At 40.9% G+C, this 16,041-nt stretch overlaps 1 protein-coding gene across 2 annotated transcripts in view; it reads right to left on the bottom strand.

The window, feature by feature from the left end:
- Positions 1-15,634, bottom strand: part of LOC123749636 (uncharacterized) — a 79,860-nt gene extending 64,226 nt beyond the window's left edge. Inside the window, exon 1 of one of the 2 annotated variants that reach the window (XM_069301683.1) lies at positions 15,540-15,634. The gene's annotated coding sequence lies outside the window, so the exon portion shown is untranslated. The remainder of the gene's footprint in view (positions 1-15,539) is intronic. The other variant, XM_069301684.1, reaches the window with a different exon arrangement.
- Between the last annotated feature and the right edge of the window lie 407 nt (positions 15,635-16,041).

Genomic DNA, 16,041 nt, shown 5'->3' with positions numbered 1-16,041 from the left:
TCACTATTCCCTGTTTTGTTCAACCAGTTTATTCCGCTAAAATTAAAGTCACCCATGACATAAATACTGTTAGATCTAGATGCTCTAGATATTTCATCCCATAGATGCTTTGCTTCCATTCTGTCTAAATTTGGTGGCCTATATATTACTCCTATTATAATATTATTAGCTTTTTCGTTTAATTCAATCCAAATAGTTTCTGTGTGTGGCTCAGTTTTGATTCCCTCTTTGAGACTACATTTCAAATTGTCCCTAACATATATGGCTACTCCACCTCCTCGTCTAATATATCTATCTGTGTGAAATAGTTTAAATCCATATATTTGATATTCAGCTAATAGTTCTCTATTTTCTACATTCATCCACGTTTCGGTAAGTGCAATAATATCTATTTTTTCTGTGCAGACAAGAGCATTTAATTCGTTAATTTTATTTCTTAGACTTCTACTGTTAGTGTAATATACCCTAAGTGAATTGTTATTTTGCGGACCTTCTCTTTCCCTGATCGTTTTGCCAATTCCTTTCTCCCACAAACACATACTTTTATTACCTCCTTCCTCCAAATCAATTCCCATACCTCTATCTACTAACAGTTTAAACCCAAACAAACACCTCTAACCACTTCTTCTAGCGAGTTCGCAACAGCAACAACCCCAGCTCTCGATAGATGCACCCCATCACGAGCATACATTTCATTTCTTCCATAGAAATGTTCCCAGTTGTCTATGAAAGATATTGCATTTGATTTGCAATATCTTTCCAGCCGGCAATTGACACCAAGTGCCCTCGATATCCATTCATTTCCCACTCCCTTTCTTGGAAGAATGCCACATATGATCGGGATTCCTCCCTTGCTCCTAACTAACTCTATGGCTGTTTTATACCTCTGAATCAGTTCCTCACTCCTGACTCGACCAACATCATTTCCTCCCACGCTAATGCAAATAATGGGATTGTTCCCATTACCAGCCATAATATCATTCATGTTGTTTATAATATCACCAATGCCAGCTCCGGGATAGCAAACCCTTAACCTGTTCCCCCTATCTCTAGCACAAAACGTTCTATCCAAATACCTTATCTGGGAATCTCCCACAACTAATGTTTGCTTAGGTACTTCCTTTACTTTCTGAGGGGCCTGCGCTTCCTTTCTCTTCGTTGCTTTCCCTTTTGCGCGATCCACAGTCTCTCCACAGCACTCGTCCTCCAAAACGTCAAATGAATTTGAAGTTGCTATGGCGTTTGAAGGCGGCTTTATCAAAGTCTTCTTAAGGCCCCTGTCTTTCGCAACTCTCCAAGACGAGGTCCCTTTACTGCTGGTCTCCTCCTTCGTTACTTCTCGTTGTTTTTTAAGCTGACGCACCTCCTCCCGCAGAGAGTCCAACTCTGTCCTCAGGGCTCCCACTAGAGTCACCAGGTCCTTCACTACAACTTCCATATTGCTATGATAATATAACACCACTACAACTTCCATATTGCTATGATAATATAACATAATCATAAGTTAATTCCCCAAATTAGAAATCTTTCATATGAAGAAAGATTAACAAAGCTTAAGTTGCATTCACTGGAAAGGCGAAGAGTTAGGGGCGACATGATAGAGGTTTACAAGTGGGTGAATGGACATAACAAGGGGGATATTAATAGGGTATTAAAAGTATCAACACAGGACAGAACACGAAACAATGGGTATAAATTGGATAAGTTTAGATTTAAGAACATAAGAACATAAGAACAAAGGTAACTGCAGAAGGCCTATTGGCCCATACGAGGCAGCTCCTATTCTATAACCACCCAATCCCACTCATATACTTGTCCAACCCGTGCTTGAAACAATCGAGGGACCCCACCTCCACAATGTTACGCGGCAATTGGTTCCACAAATCAACAACCCTGTTACTGAACCAGTATTTACCCAAGTCTTTCCTAAATCTAAACTTATCCAATTTATACCCATTGTTTCGTGTTCTGTCCTGTGTTGATACTTTTAATACCCTATTAATATCCCCCCGGTTATGTCCATTCATCCACTTGTAAACCTCTATCATGTCACCCCTAACTCTTCGCCTTTCCAGTGAATGCAACTTAAGCTTTGTTAATCTTTCTTCATATAAAAGATTTCTAATTTGGGGAATTAACTTAGTCATCCTACGCTGGACACGTTCAAGTGAATTTATATCCATTCTATAATATGGCGACCAAAACTGAACTGCATAATCTAAATGGGGCCTAACTAGAGCAAGATATAGCTTGAGAACCACACCAGGTGTCTTGTTACTAACGCTGCGATTAATAAATCCAAGTGTCCGATTTGCCTTATTACGAACATTTATGCATTGATCCTTTTGTTTTAAATTCTTACTAATCATAACTCCCAGATCCCTTTCGCAATCCGACTTCGCAATCACAACACCATCTAGCTCGTATCTTGTAACTCTATCATCATTACCTAACCTCAGAACTTTACATTTATCAGCATTAAACTGCATCTGCCAATCCTTTGACCATTTCAAAACCCTATCTAGATCAACTTGAAGTGATAGTGAGTCCTCCTCCGAATTAATTTCCCTACCGATTTTCGTATCATCGGCAAATTTGCAAATGTTGCTACTCAAACCTGAATCTAAATCATTTATATATATTATAAACAACAGAGGGCCCAGGACAGAGCCTTGAGGCACTCCACTTACAACATTTTCCCACTCTGACTTGATTCCATTTATACTAACTCTCTGTTTCCTTTGGTATAGCCATGCCCTAATCCAGCTTAATATAGCACCCCCAATACCATGAGACTCTATCTTTTTAATCAGTCTTTCATGTGGCACTGTATCAAAAGCTTTGCTAAAGTCAAGGTATACAACATCGCAATCCTTACCGCTATCAACTGCCTCAACAATGCTAGAATAAAAAGATAACAAATTTGTTAAACATGAACGGCCATTTATAAAACCATGTTGCGACTCAATTATTAATTTATGTTTTTCAAGATGAAGACGAATTTTATTTGCTATTATAGATTCGAGTAACTTTCCCACAATAGACGTTAGGCTAATTGGTCGATAGTTAGACGCAAGTGATCTATCTCCTTTCTTAAAAACTGGTATCACATTAGCAACTTTCCAAAACTCTGGCACTCTGCCTGACTCTATTGATTTATTAAATATGGTTGACAGTGGGTCACAAAGCTCCTCTTTGCATTCTTTAAGCACCCTGGCAAACACTTCATCCGGCCCTGGGGATTTGTTTGGTTTGAGTTTTACTATTTGTTTAAGAACATCCTCCCTGGTAACTGTTAAACTCGTCAACCTGTCCTCGTCCCCACCCACATAGACTTGTTCGGCTGAAGGCATATTGTTAAGTTCCTCTTTAGTAAATACAGATACAAAATATTTATTAAAAATACTACTCATCTCTTCATCACTATCTGTTATTTGACCTGTCTCCGTTTTTAATGGACCTATCCTTTCCCTAGTCTTAGTACGATATAACTGAAAAAACCCTTTAGGATTTGTCTTTGCTTGCCCTGCTATGCGAACTTCATAGTTTCTTTTTGCTTTCCTTATCTCTTTTTTAACATTTCTAACCAGTTGTACGAATTCCTGTTCTAAAGTGACCTCCCCATTTTTAATCCTTTTGTACCAAGCTCTCTTTTTACCTATAAGGTTCTTCAAATTCTTTGTTATCCACTTTGGGTCATTAGTATTCGATCTATTCAATTTGTATGGTATACTACGTTCCTGTGCTTTGTTTAGAATATTCTTAAATAAGTTATATATTGAATCCACATCGAAATCCCCATTTAAGTCACCTATCGCTGGGTTCATGTCTCGCTCCAAGACCGGCCCACACCCCATACCCAAGACTTTCCAATCAATTTGACCCAAAAAATTTCTTAGGCTATTAAAATCAGCTTTACGAAAATCTGGCACTTTAACAGAATTTTCTCCTACTGGTCTATTCCATTCTATGCTAAATCTGATTTCTTTGTGATCACTGCTCCCTAGCTCACTCCCTATTTCGATGTCATTAATTTGCGTTTCCCTGTTAGTTAACACTAAATCTAAAATATTATTTTCCCGTGTTGGTTCCTTAATGTGTTGCGTAAGAAAGCAATCGTCAATTAATTCTAGAAAATCTTCTGCTTCACTATTCCCTGTTTTGTTCAACCAGTTTATTCCGCTAAAATTAAAGTCACCCATGACATAAATACTGTTAGATCTAGATGCTCTAGATATTTCATCCCATAGATGCTTTGCTTCCATTCTGTCTAAATTTGGTGGCCTATATATTACTCCTATTATAATATTATTAGCTTTTTCGTTTAATTCAATCCAAATAGTTTCTGTGTGTGGCTCTGTTTTGATTCCCTCTTTGAGACTACATTTCAAATTGTCCCTAACATATATGGCTACTCCACCTCCTCGTCTAATATATCTATCTGTGTGAAATAGTTTAAATCCATATATTTGATATTCAGCTAATAGTTCTCTATTTTCTACATTCATCCACGTTTCGGTAAGTGCAATAATATCTATTTTTTCTGTGCAGACAAGAGCATTTAATTCGTTAATTTTATTTCTTAGACTTCTACTGTTAGTGTAATATACCCTAAGTGAATTGTTATTTTGCGGACCTTCTCTTTCCCTGATCGTTTTGCCAATTCCTTTCTCCCACAAACACATACTTTTATTACCTCCTTCCTCCAAATCAATTCCCATACCTCTATCTACTAACAGTTTAAACCCAAACAAACTCCTCTAACCACTTCTTCTAACGAGTTCGCAACAGCAACAACCCCAGCTCTCGATAGATGCACCCCATCACGAGCATACATTTCATTTCTTCCATAGAAGTGTTCCCAGTTGTCTATGAAAGATATTGCATTTGATTTGCAATATCTTTCCAGCCGGCAATTGACACCAAGTGCCCTCGATATCCATTCATTTCCCACTCCCTTTCTTGGAAGAATGCCACATATGATCGGGATTCCTCCCTTGCTCCTAACTAACTCTATGGCTGTTTTATACCTCTGAATCAGTTCCTCACTCCTAACTCGACCAACATCATTTCCTCCCACGCTAATGCAAATAATGGGATTGTTCCCATTACCAGCCATAATATCATTCATGTTGTTTATAATATCACCAATGCCAGCTCCGGGATAGCAAACCCTTAACCTGTTCCCCCTATCTCTAGCACAAAACGTTCTATCCAAATACCTTATCTGGGAATCTCCCACAACTAATGTTTGCTTAGGTACTTCCTTTACCCTCTGAGGGGCCTGCGCTTCCTTTCTCTTCGTTGCTTTCCCTTTTGCGCGATCCACAGTCTCTCCACAGCACTCGTCCTCCAAAACGTCAAATGAATTAGAGGTTGCTATGGCGTTTGAAGGCGGCTTTATCAAAGTCTTCTTAAGGCCCCTGTCTTTCACAACTCTCCAAGACGAGGTCCCTTTACTGCTGGTCTCCTCCTTCGTTACTTCTCGTTGTTCTTTAAGCTGACGCACCTCCTCCCGCAGAAAGTCCAACTCTGTCCTCAGGGCTCCCACTAGAGTCACCAGGTCCTTAACTACAACTTCCATATTGCTATGATAATATAACAACACTGATATAATAATATATAACTTCTATTATAATATTATTTGCTTTTTCGTTTAATTCTATCCAAATAGTTTCTGTGTGTGGCGAAAAATTTAGGAAAGACTTGGGTAAATACTGGTTCAGTAACAGGGTTGTTGATTTGTGGAACCAATTGCCGCGTAACGTGGTGGAGGTGGGGTCCCTCGATTGTTTCAAGCGCGGATTGGACAAGTATATGAGTGGGATTGGGTGGTTATAGAATAGGAGCTGCCTCGAATGGGCCAATAGGCCTTCTGCAGTTACCTTTGTTCTTATGTTCTTATGAAATAGGGAGTGAGCTAGGGAACAGTGATCACAAAGAAATCAGATTTAGCATAGAATGGAATAGACCAGTAGGAGAAAATTCTGTTAAAATGCCAGATTTTCGAAAAGCTGATTTTAATAGCCTAAGAAATTTTTTGGGTCAAATTGATTGGAAAGTCTTGGGTATGGGGTGGGGGCCGGTCTTGGAGCGAGACATGAACCCAGCAATAGGTGACTTAAATGGGGATTTCGATGTGGATTCAATATATAATTTATTTAAGAATATTTTAAACAATGCACAGGAACGTAGTATACCATACAAATTGAATAGATCGAATACTAATGACCCAAAGTGGATAACAAAGAATTTGAAGAACCTTATAGGTAAAAAGAGAACTTGGTACAAAAGGATTAAAAATGGGGAGGTCACTTTAGAACAGGAATTCGTACAATTGGTTAGAAATGTTAAAAAAGAGACAAGGAAAGCAAAAAGAAACTATGAAGTTCGCATAGCAGAGCAATCAAAGACAAATCCTAAAGGGTTTTTTCAGTTATATCGTACTAAGACTAGGGAAAGGATAGGTCCAATAAAAACTGAGACAGGTCAAATAACAGATAGTGATGAAGAGATGAGTAGTATTTTTAATAAATATTTTGTATCTGTATTTACTAAAGAGGAACTTAACAATATGCCTTCAGCCGAACAAGTCTATGTGGGTGGGGACGAGGACAGGTTGACGAGTTTAACAGTTACCAGGGAGGATGTTCTTAAACAAATAGTAAAACTCAAACCAAACAAATCCCCAGGGCCGGATGAAGTGTTTGCCAGGGTGCTTAAAGAATGCAAAGAGGAGCTTTGTGACCCACTGTCAACCATATTTAATAAATCAATAGAGTCAGGCAGAGTGCCAGAGTTTTGGAAAGTTGCTAATGTGATACCAGTTTTTAAGAAAGGAGATAGATCACTTGCGTCTAACTATCGACCAATTAGCCTAACGTCTATTGTGGGAAAGTTACTCGAATCTATAATAGCAAATAAAATTCGTCTTCATCTTGAAAAACATAAATTAATAATTGAGGCGCAACATGGTTTTATAAATGGCCGTTCATGTTTAACAAATTTGTTATCTTTTTATTCCAGCATAGTTGAGGCAGTTGATAGTGGTAAGGATTGTGATGTCGTGTACCTTGACTTTAGCAAAGCTTTTGCTACAGTGCCACATGAAAGACTAATTAAAAAGATAGAGGCTCATGGTATTGGGGGTGCTATATTAAGCTGGATTAGGGCATGGCTATACCAAAGGAAACAGAGAGTTAGTATAAATGGAATCAAGTCACAGTGGGAAAATGTTGTAAGTGGAGTGCCTCAAGGCTCTGTCCTGGGACCTCTGTTGTTTATAATATATACAAATGATTTAGGTTCAGGTTTGAGTAGCAACATTTGCAAATTTGCCGATGATACGAAAATCGGTAGGGAAATTAATTCGGAGGAGGACTCACTATCACTTCCAGTTGATCTAGATAGGGTTTTGAAATGGTCGAAGGATTGGCAGATGCAGTTTAATGCTGATAAATGTAAAGTTCTGAGGTTAGGTAATGATGATAGGGTTACAAGATACGAGCTAGATGGTGTTGAGATTGCGAAGTCGAATTGCGAAAGGGATCTGGGAGTTATGATTAGTAAGAATTTAAAACAAAAGGATCAATGCATAAATGTTCGTAATAAGGCAAATAGGACACTGGGATTTATTAATCGCAGCATTAGTAACAAGACACCTGGTGTGGTTCTCAAGCTATATCTTGCTCTAGTTAGGCCCCATTTAGAATATGCAGTTCAGTTTTGGTCGCCATATTATAGAATGGATATAAATTCACTTGAACGTGTCCAGCGTAGGATGACTAAGTTAATTCCCCAAATTACATAAGAACATAAGAACATAAGAACAAAGGTAACTGCAGAAGGCCTATTGGCCCATACGAGGCAGCTCCTATTCTATAACCACCCAATCCCACTCATATACTTGTCCAACCCGTGCTTGAAACAATCGAGGGACCCCACCTCCACAATGTTACGCGGCAATTGGTTCCACAAATCAACAACCCTGTTACTGAACCAGTATTTACCCAAGTCTTTCCTAAATCTAAACTTATCCAATTTATACCCATTGTTTCGTGTTCTGTCCTGTGTTGATACGTTTAATACCCTATTAATATCCCCCCGGTTATGTCCATTCATCCACTTGTAAACCTCTATCATGTCACCCCTAACTCTTCGCCTTTCCAGTGAATGCAACTTAAGCTTTGTTAATCTTTCTTCATATGAAAGATTTCTAATTTGGGGAATTAACTTAGTCATCCTACGCTGGACACGTTCAAGTGAATTTATATCCATTCTATAATATGGCGACCAAAACTGAACTGCATAATCTAAATGGGGCCTAACTAGAGCAAGATATAGCTTGAGAACCACACCAGGTGTCTTGTTACTAACGCTGCGATTAATAAATCCAAGTGTCCGATTTGCCTTATTACGAACATTTATGCATTGATCCTTTTGTTTTAAATTCTTACTAATCATAACTCCCAGATCCCTTTCGCAATCCGACTTCGCAATCACAACACCATCTAGCTCGTATCTTGTAACTCTATCATCATTACCTAACCTCAGAACTTTACATTTATCAGCATTAAACTGCATCTGCCAATCCTTTGACCATTTCAAAACCCTATCTAGATCAACTTGAAGTGATAGTGAGTCCTCCTCCGAATTAATTTCCCTACCGATTTTCGTATCATCGGCAAATTTGCAAATGTTGCTACTCAAACCTGAATCTAAATCATTTATATATATTATAAACAACAGAGGTCCCAGGACAGAGCCTTGAGGCACTCCACTTACAACATTTTCCCACTCTGACTTGATTCCATTTATACTAACTCTCTGTTTCCTTTGGTATAGCCATGCCCTAATCCAGCTTAATATAGCACCCCCAATACCATGAGACTCTATCTTTTTAATCAGTCCTTCATGTGGCACTGTATCAAAAGCTTTGCTAAAGTCAAGGTATACAACATCGCAATCCTTACCACTATCAACTGCCTCAACAATGCTAGAATAAAAAGATAACAAATTTGTTAAACATGAACGGCCATTTATAAAACCATGTTGCGACTCAATTATTAATTTATGTTTTTCAAGATGAAGACGAATTTTATTTGCTATTATAGATTCGAGTAACTTTCCCACAATAGACGTTAGGCTAATTGGTCGATAGTTAGACGCAAGTGATCTATCTCCTTTCTTAAAAACTGGTATCACATTAGCAACTTTCCAAAACTCTGGCACTCTGCCTGACTCTATTGATTTATTAAATATGGTTGACAGTGGGTCACAAAGCTCCTCTTTGCATTCTTTAAGCACCCTGGCAAACACTTCATCCGGCCCTGGGGATTTGTTTGGTTTGAGTTTTACTATTTGTTTAAGAACATCCTCCCTGGTAACTGTTAAACTCGTCAACCTGTCCTCGTCCCCACCCACATAGACTTGTTCGGCTGAAGGCATATTGTTAAGTTCCTCTTTAGTAAATACAGATACAAAATATTTATTAAAAATACTACTCATCTCTTCATCACTATCTGTTATTTGACCTGTCTCAGTTTTTAATGGACCTATCCTTTCCCTAGTCTTAGTACGATATAACTGAAAAAACCCTTTAGGATTTGTCTTTGCTTGCCCTGCTATGCGAACTTCATAGTTTCTTTTTGCTTTCCTTATCTCTTTTTTAACATTTCTAACCAGTTGTACGAATTCCTGTTCTAAAGTGACCTCCCCATTTTTAATCCTTTTGTACCAAGCTCTCTTTTTACCTATAAGGTTCTTCAAATTCTTTGTTATCCACTTTGGGTCATTAGTATTCGATCTATTCAGTTTGTATGGTATACTACGTTCCTGTGCTTTGTTTAGAATATTCTTAAATAAGTTATATATTGAATCCACATCGAAATCCCCATTTAAGTCACCTATCGCTGGGTTCATGTCTCGCTCCAAGACCGGCCCACACCCCATACCCAAGACTTTCCAATCAATTTGACCCAAAAAATTTCTTAGGCTATTAAAATCAGCTTTTCGAAAATCTGGCACTTTAACAGAATTTTCTCCTACTGGTCTATTCCATTCTATGCTAAATCTGATTTCTTTGTGATCACTGCTCCCTAGCTCACTCCCTATTTCGATGTCCTTAATTTGCGTTTCCCTGTTAGTTAACACTAAATCTAAAATATTATTTTCCCGTGTTGGTTCCTTAATGTGTTGCGTAAGAAAGCAATCGTCAATTAATTCTAGAAAATCTTCTGCTTCACTATTCCCTGTTTTGTTCAACCAGTTTATTCCGCTAAAATTAAAGTCACCCATGACATAAATACTGTTAGATCTAGATGCTCTAGATATTTCATCCCATAGATGCTTTGCTTCCATTCTGTCTAAATTTGGTGGCCTATATATTACTCCTATTATAATATTATTAGCTTTTTCGTTTAATTCAATCCAAATAGTTTCTGTGTGTGGCTCTGTTTTGATTCCCTTTTTGAGACTACATTTCAAATTGTCCCTAACATATATGGCTACTCCACCTCCTCGTCTAATATATCTATCTGTGTGAAATAGTTTAAATCCATATATTTGATATTCAGCTAATAGTTCTCTATTTTCTACATTCATCCACGTTTCGGTAAGTGCAATAATATCTATTTTTTCTGTGCAGACAAGAGCATTTAATTCGTTAATTTTATTTCTTAGACTTCTACTGTTAGTGTAATATACCCTAAGTGAATTGTTAATTTGCGGACCTTCTCTTTCCCTGGTCGTTTTGCCAATTCCTTTCTCCCACAAACACATACTTTTATTACCTTCTTCCTCCAAATCAATTCCCATACCTCTATCTACTAACAGTTTAAACCCAAACAAACACCTCTAACCACTTCTTCTAACGAGTTCGCAACAGCAACAACCCCAGCTCTCGATAGATGCACCCCATCACGAGCATACATTTCATTTCTTCCATAGAAGTGTTCCCAGTTGTCTATGAAAGATATTGCATTTGATTTGCAATATCTTTCCAGCCGGCAATTGACACCAAGTGCCCTCGATATCCATTCATTTCCCACTCCCTTTCTTGGAAGAATGCCACATATGATCGGGATTCCTCCCTTGCTCCTAACTAACTCTATGGCTGTTTTATACCTCTGAATCATTAGAAATCTTTTATATGAAGAAAGATTAACGAAGCTTAAGTTGCATTCACTGGAAAGGCGAAGAGTTAGGGGTGACATGACAGAGGTTTACAAGTGAGTGAATGGTCATAACAAAGGGGATATTAATAGGGTATTAAAAGTATCAACACAAGACAGAACACGAAACAATGGGTATAAATTGGATAAGTTTAGATTTAGGAAAGACTTGGGTAAATACTGGTTCAGTAACAGGGTTGTTGATTTGTGGAACCAATTACCGCGTAACGTGGTGGAGGTGGGGTCCCTCGATTGTTTCAAGCGTGGGTTGGACAAGTATATGAGTGGGATTGGGTGGTTATAAATAGGAGCTGCCTCGTATGGGCCAATAGGCCTTCTGCAGTTGCCTTTGTTCTTATGTTCTTATATAAAGAGCCGCCTAGAGGTACATAAAGGGCCGCCTAGAGGCACATAAAGGGGCCGCCTAGAGGCACATAAAGGGCCACCTAGAGGTACATAAAGGGCCGCCTAGAGGCACATAAAGGGGCCGCCTAGAGGCACATAAAGGGCCACCTAGAGGTACATAAAGGGCCGCCTAGAGGCACATAAAGGGCCGCCTAGAGGCACATAAAGGGGCCGCCTAGAGGCACATAAAGGGGCCGCCTAGAGGCACATAAAGGACGAATAAGAGAATGTGAATTTAGTTTTTCTTAATCTCTCTTCATAAAGGAGGTTTCTAATTCCTGTTATTGATTGTTATTATTCTCTGAACAAGACCAAGTGAACTTATGTTCATTCTGTAATACAGAGACCAACAATGAACAGTATAATCCAACTGGGGCTCAACAAGGGCAGGAGCAAGGTGAACAATTCTATTAGATATATTGGTGCTACAACATCTAGAAATATATCCCAGAATACTCTTACCTTTATTCAATATGTTTATGTACTAAACTGAAACTTCCAGTCTTTCAAGTAACTTGAATAACCTGTCTTCCTTCTGAACTAGCAACAGTCTTCCTCCTGAACTAGCAACAGTCTTCCTTCTGAACTAACAACAGTCTTCCTTCTGAACTAGCAACAGTCTTCCTTCTGAACTAGCACCAGTCTTCCTTCTGAACTAGCAACAGTCTTCCTTCTGAACTAGCAACAGTCTTCCTTCTGAACTAGCACCAGTCTTCCTTCTGAACTAGCAACAGTCTTCCTTCTGAACTAGCAACAGTCTTCCTTCTGAACTAGCAACAGTCTTCCTTCTGAACTAGCACCAGTCTTCCTTCTGAACTAGCAACAGTCTTCCTTCTGAACTAGCAACAGTCTTCCTTCTGAACTAGCAACAGTCTTCCTTCTGAACTAGCAACAGTCTTCCTTCTGAACTAGCAACAGTCTTCCTTCTGAACTAGCAACAGTCTTCCTTCTGAACTAGCAACAGTCTTCCTTCTGAACTAGCAACAGTCTTCCTTCTGAACTAGCACCAGTCTTCCTTCTGAACTAGCACCAGTCTTCCTTCTGAACTAGCAACAGTCTTCCTTCTGAACTAGCACCAGTCTTCCTTCTGAACTAGCAACAGTCTTCCTTCTGAACTAGCAACAGTCTTCCTTCTGAACTAGCAACAGTCTTCCTTCTGAACTAGCAACAGTCTTCCTTCTGAACTAGCAACAGTCTTCCTTCTGAACTAGCAACAGTCTTCCTTCTGAACTAGCAACAGTCTTCCTTCTGAACTAGCACCAGTCTTCCTTCTGAACTAGCAACAGTCTTCCTTCTGAACTAGCAACAGTCTTCCTTCTGAACTAGCACCAGTCTTCCTTCTGAACTAGCACCAGTCTTCCTTCTGAACTAGCAACAGTCTTCCTTCTGAACTAGCAACAGTCTTCCTTCTGAACTAGCAACAGTCTTCCTTCTGAACTAGCAACAGTCTTCCTTCTGAACTAGCAACAGTCTTCCTTCTGAACTAGCAGCAGTCTTCCTCCTGAACCAGCAACAGTCTTCCTTCTGAACTAGCACCAGTCTTCCTTCTGAACTAGCAACAGTCTTCCTTCTGAACTAGCAACAGTCTTCCTTCTGAACTAGCAACAGTCTTCCTTCTGAACTAGCAACAGTCTTCCTTCTGAACTAGCAACAGTCTTCCTTCTGAACTAGCAGCAGTCTTCCTCCTGAACCAGCAACAGTCTTCCTTCTGAACTAGCAACAGTCTTCCTTCTGAACTAGCAACAATCTTCCTTCTGAACTAGCAACAGTCTTCCTTCTGAACTAGCACCAGTCTTCCTTGTGAACTAGCACCAGTCTTCCTTCTGAGAAATACTAGCAATAGTGTTCCTTGATACCTGGTAACAGTGTTCCTTGTGAACCAGCAACAGTGTTCCTTGTGAACCAGCAAGAGTGTTCCTTCTGAACCAGCAAGAGTGTTCCTTGTGAACCAGCAACAGTGTTCCTTGTGAACCAGCAACAGTGTTCCTTGTGAACCAGCAACAGTGTTCCTTGTGAACCAGCAACAGTGTTCCTTGTGAACCAGCAACAGTGTTCCTTGTGAACCAGCAACAGTGTTCCTTGTGAACCAGCAACAGTGTTCCTTGTGAACCAGTAACAGTGTTCCTTGTGAACCAGCAACAGTGTTCCTTGTGAACCAGCAACAGTGTTCCTTGTGAACCAGCAACAGTGTTCCTTGTGAACCAGCAACAGTGTTCCTTGTGAACCAGCAACAGTGTTCCTTGTGAACCAGCAACAGTGTTCCTTGTGAACCAGCAACACAGTTCAGGAGAGAACAGCCCGCCACAGTCTCACAGTCAGCCCCACAACATTAGGGTTCCGGCCTCCGGACAAATACTTGGTAAACAACAATTTGAAAGCAGTTATTACGGACTGATCACAGGAATATTAACATATATTTTCTTCCCATCATCCCGAGCCCGCAGCTGCGAGAACATGTGACTTTTACAGTTGTCAAAAGACAGAGGAAGATGGAGACAGAGGCAGGTAGGGAGAGATGTGAAGAGGGAGGGGGAGCGAGGAGACGGAGAGGGAGGGAAGGGGGGGGGAGAGAGAGAGAGAGAGGGAGGGAAGGGGGGGAGAGAGAGAGAGGGAGGGAAGGGGGAGAGAGAGAGAGAGAGAGAGGGAGGGAAGGGGGAGAGAGAGAGAGAGAGAGAGAGAGAGAGGGAGGGAAGGGAGAGAGAGAGAGAGAGAGAGAGGGAGGGAAGGGGGAGAGAGAGAGAGAGGGAGGGAAGGGGGAGAGAGAGAGAGAGAGAGAGGGAGGGAAGGGGGAGAGAGAGAGAGAGGGAGGGAAGGGGGAGAGAGAGAGAGAGAGAGAGGGAGGGAAGGGGGAGAGAGAGAGAGAGAGAGGGAGGGAAGGGGGAGAGAGAGAGAGAGAGAGAGGGAGGGAAGGGGGAGAGAGAGAGAGAGAGAGAGGGAGGGAAGGGGGAGAGAGAGAGAGAGAGAGAGGGAGGGAAGGGGGAGAGAGAGAGAGAGAGAGAGAGAGGGAGGGAAGGGGGAGAGAGAGAGAGAGAGAGAGAGAGAGAGAGAGAGAGAGAGAGAGAGAGAGAGAGAGAGAGAGAGAGAGAGAGAGAGAGAGAGAGAGAGAGAGAGAGAGAGAGAGAGAGAGAGAGAGAGAGAGAGAGAGAGAGAGAGAGAGAGAGAGGGAGAGAGAGAGGGAGAGAGAGAGAGAGAGAGAGAGAGAGAGAGAGAGAGAGAGAGAGAGAGAGAGAGAGAGAGAGAGAGAGAGAGAGAGAGAGAGAGAGAGAGAGAGAGAGAGAGAGAGAGAGAGAGAGAGAGAGAGAGAGAGAGAGGGAGAGAGAGAGAGACCCGGGCTCCACTTGGTATCCCTAGTAGTAAATTATAAAACAATTTCGACTAAATTGCTGCCAATAACAGAAACAATGACGATAAATATAATTATGTGAGTCATTTAACACTGTTTTCCTCCATAACTTCACTACAACACTGTCCACACACCTGTCAGTCCACCATACAGCAGGGAAAGTTACACTTAACACTATCTTCACTGATAACTTCACTACAACACTGTCCACACACCTGCCAGTCCACCATACAGCAGGGAAAGTTACACTTAACACTATCTTCACTGATAACTTCACTACAACACTGTCCACACACCTGCCAGTCCACCATACAGCAGGGAAAGTTACACTTAACACTATCTTCACTGATAACTTCACTACAACACTGTCCACACACCTGCCAGTCCACCATACAGCAGGGAAAGTTACACTTAACACTGTCTTCACTGATAACTTCACTACAACACTGTCCACACACCTGCCAGTCCACCATACAGCAGGGAAAGTTACACTTAACACTATCTTCACTGATAACTTCACTACAACACTGTCCACACACCTGCCAGTCCACCATACAGCAGGGAAAGTTACACTTAACACTGTCTTCACTGATAACTTCACTACAACACTGTCCACACACCTGCCAGTCCACCATACAGCAGGGAAAGGTTAAAAAACTCAGGCACCAGTTAATTCACTACACAGTGGCCAGCTTCAGGTTCCACAACACACTGTGGAGCCATAAATAACATCTGAGAGGAGAGGAAGCTGAACTACACACAGATATGAACACATCCGCCAGAGACTGATAACAGTGTTAACGCTGCATCTCCAGTACCACTCTCACCCCAGCTAACACCACCTCCAGTACCACTCTCACCCCAGCTAACACCACCTCCAGTACCACTCTCATCCCAGCTAACACCACCTCCAGTACCACTCTCACCCCAGCTAACACCACCTCCAGTACCACTCTCACCCCAGCTAACATCACCTCCAGTACCACTCTCACCCCAGCTAACACCACCTCCAGTACCACTCTCACCCCAGCTAACACCACCTCCAGTACCACTCTCACCCCAGCTAACATCACCTCCAGTACCACTCTCACCCCAGCTAACACCACCTCCAGTACCACTCTC

Source organism: Procambarus clarkii, chromosome 46, assembly GCF_040958095.1.
Source record: "Procambarus clarkii isolate CNS0578487 chromosome 46, FALCON_Pclarkii_2.0, whole genome shotgun sequence".
NCBI classification, from domain to species: domain Eukaryota; kingdom Metazoa; phylum Arthropoda; class Malacostraca; order Decapoda; family Cambaridae; genus Procambarus; species Procambarus clarkii.
This window is presented reverse-complemented; position numbering and strand designations above follow the sequence as displayed.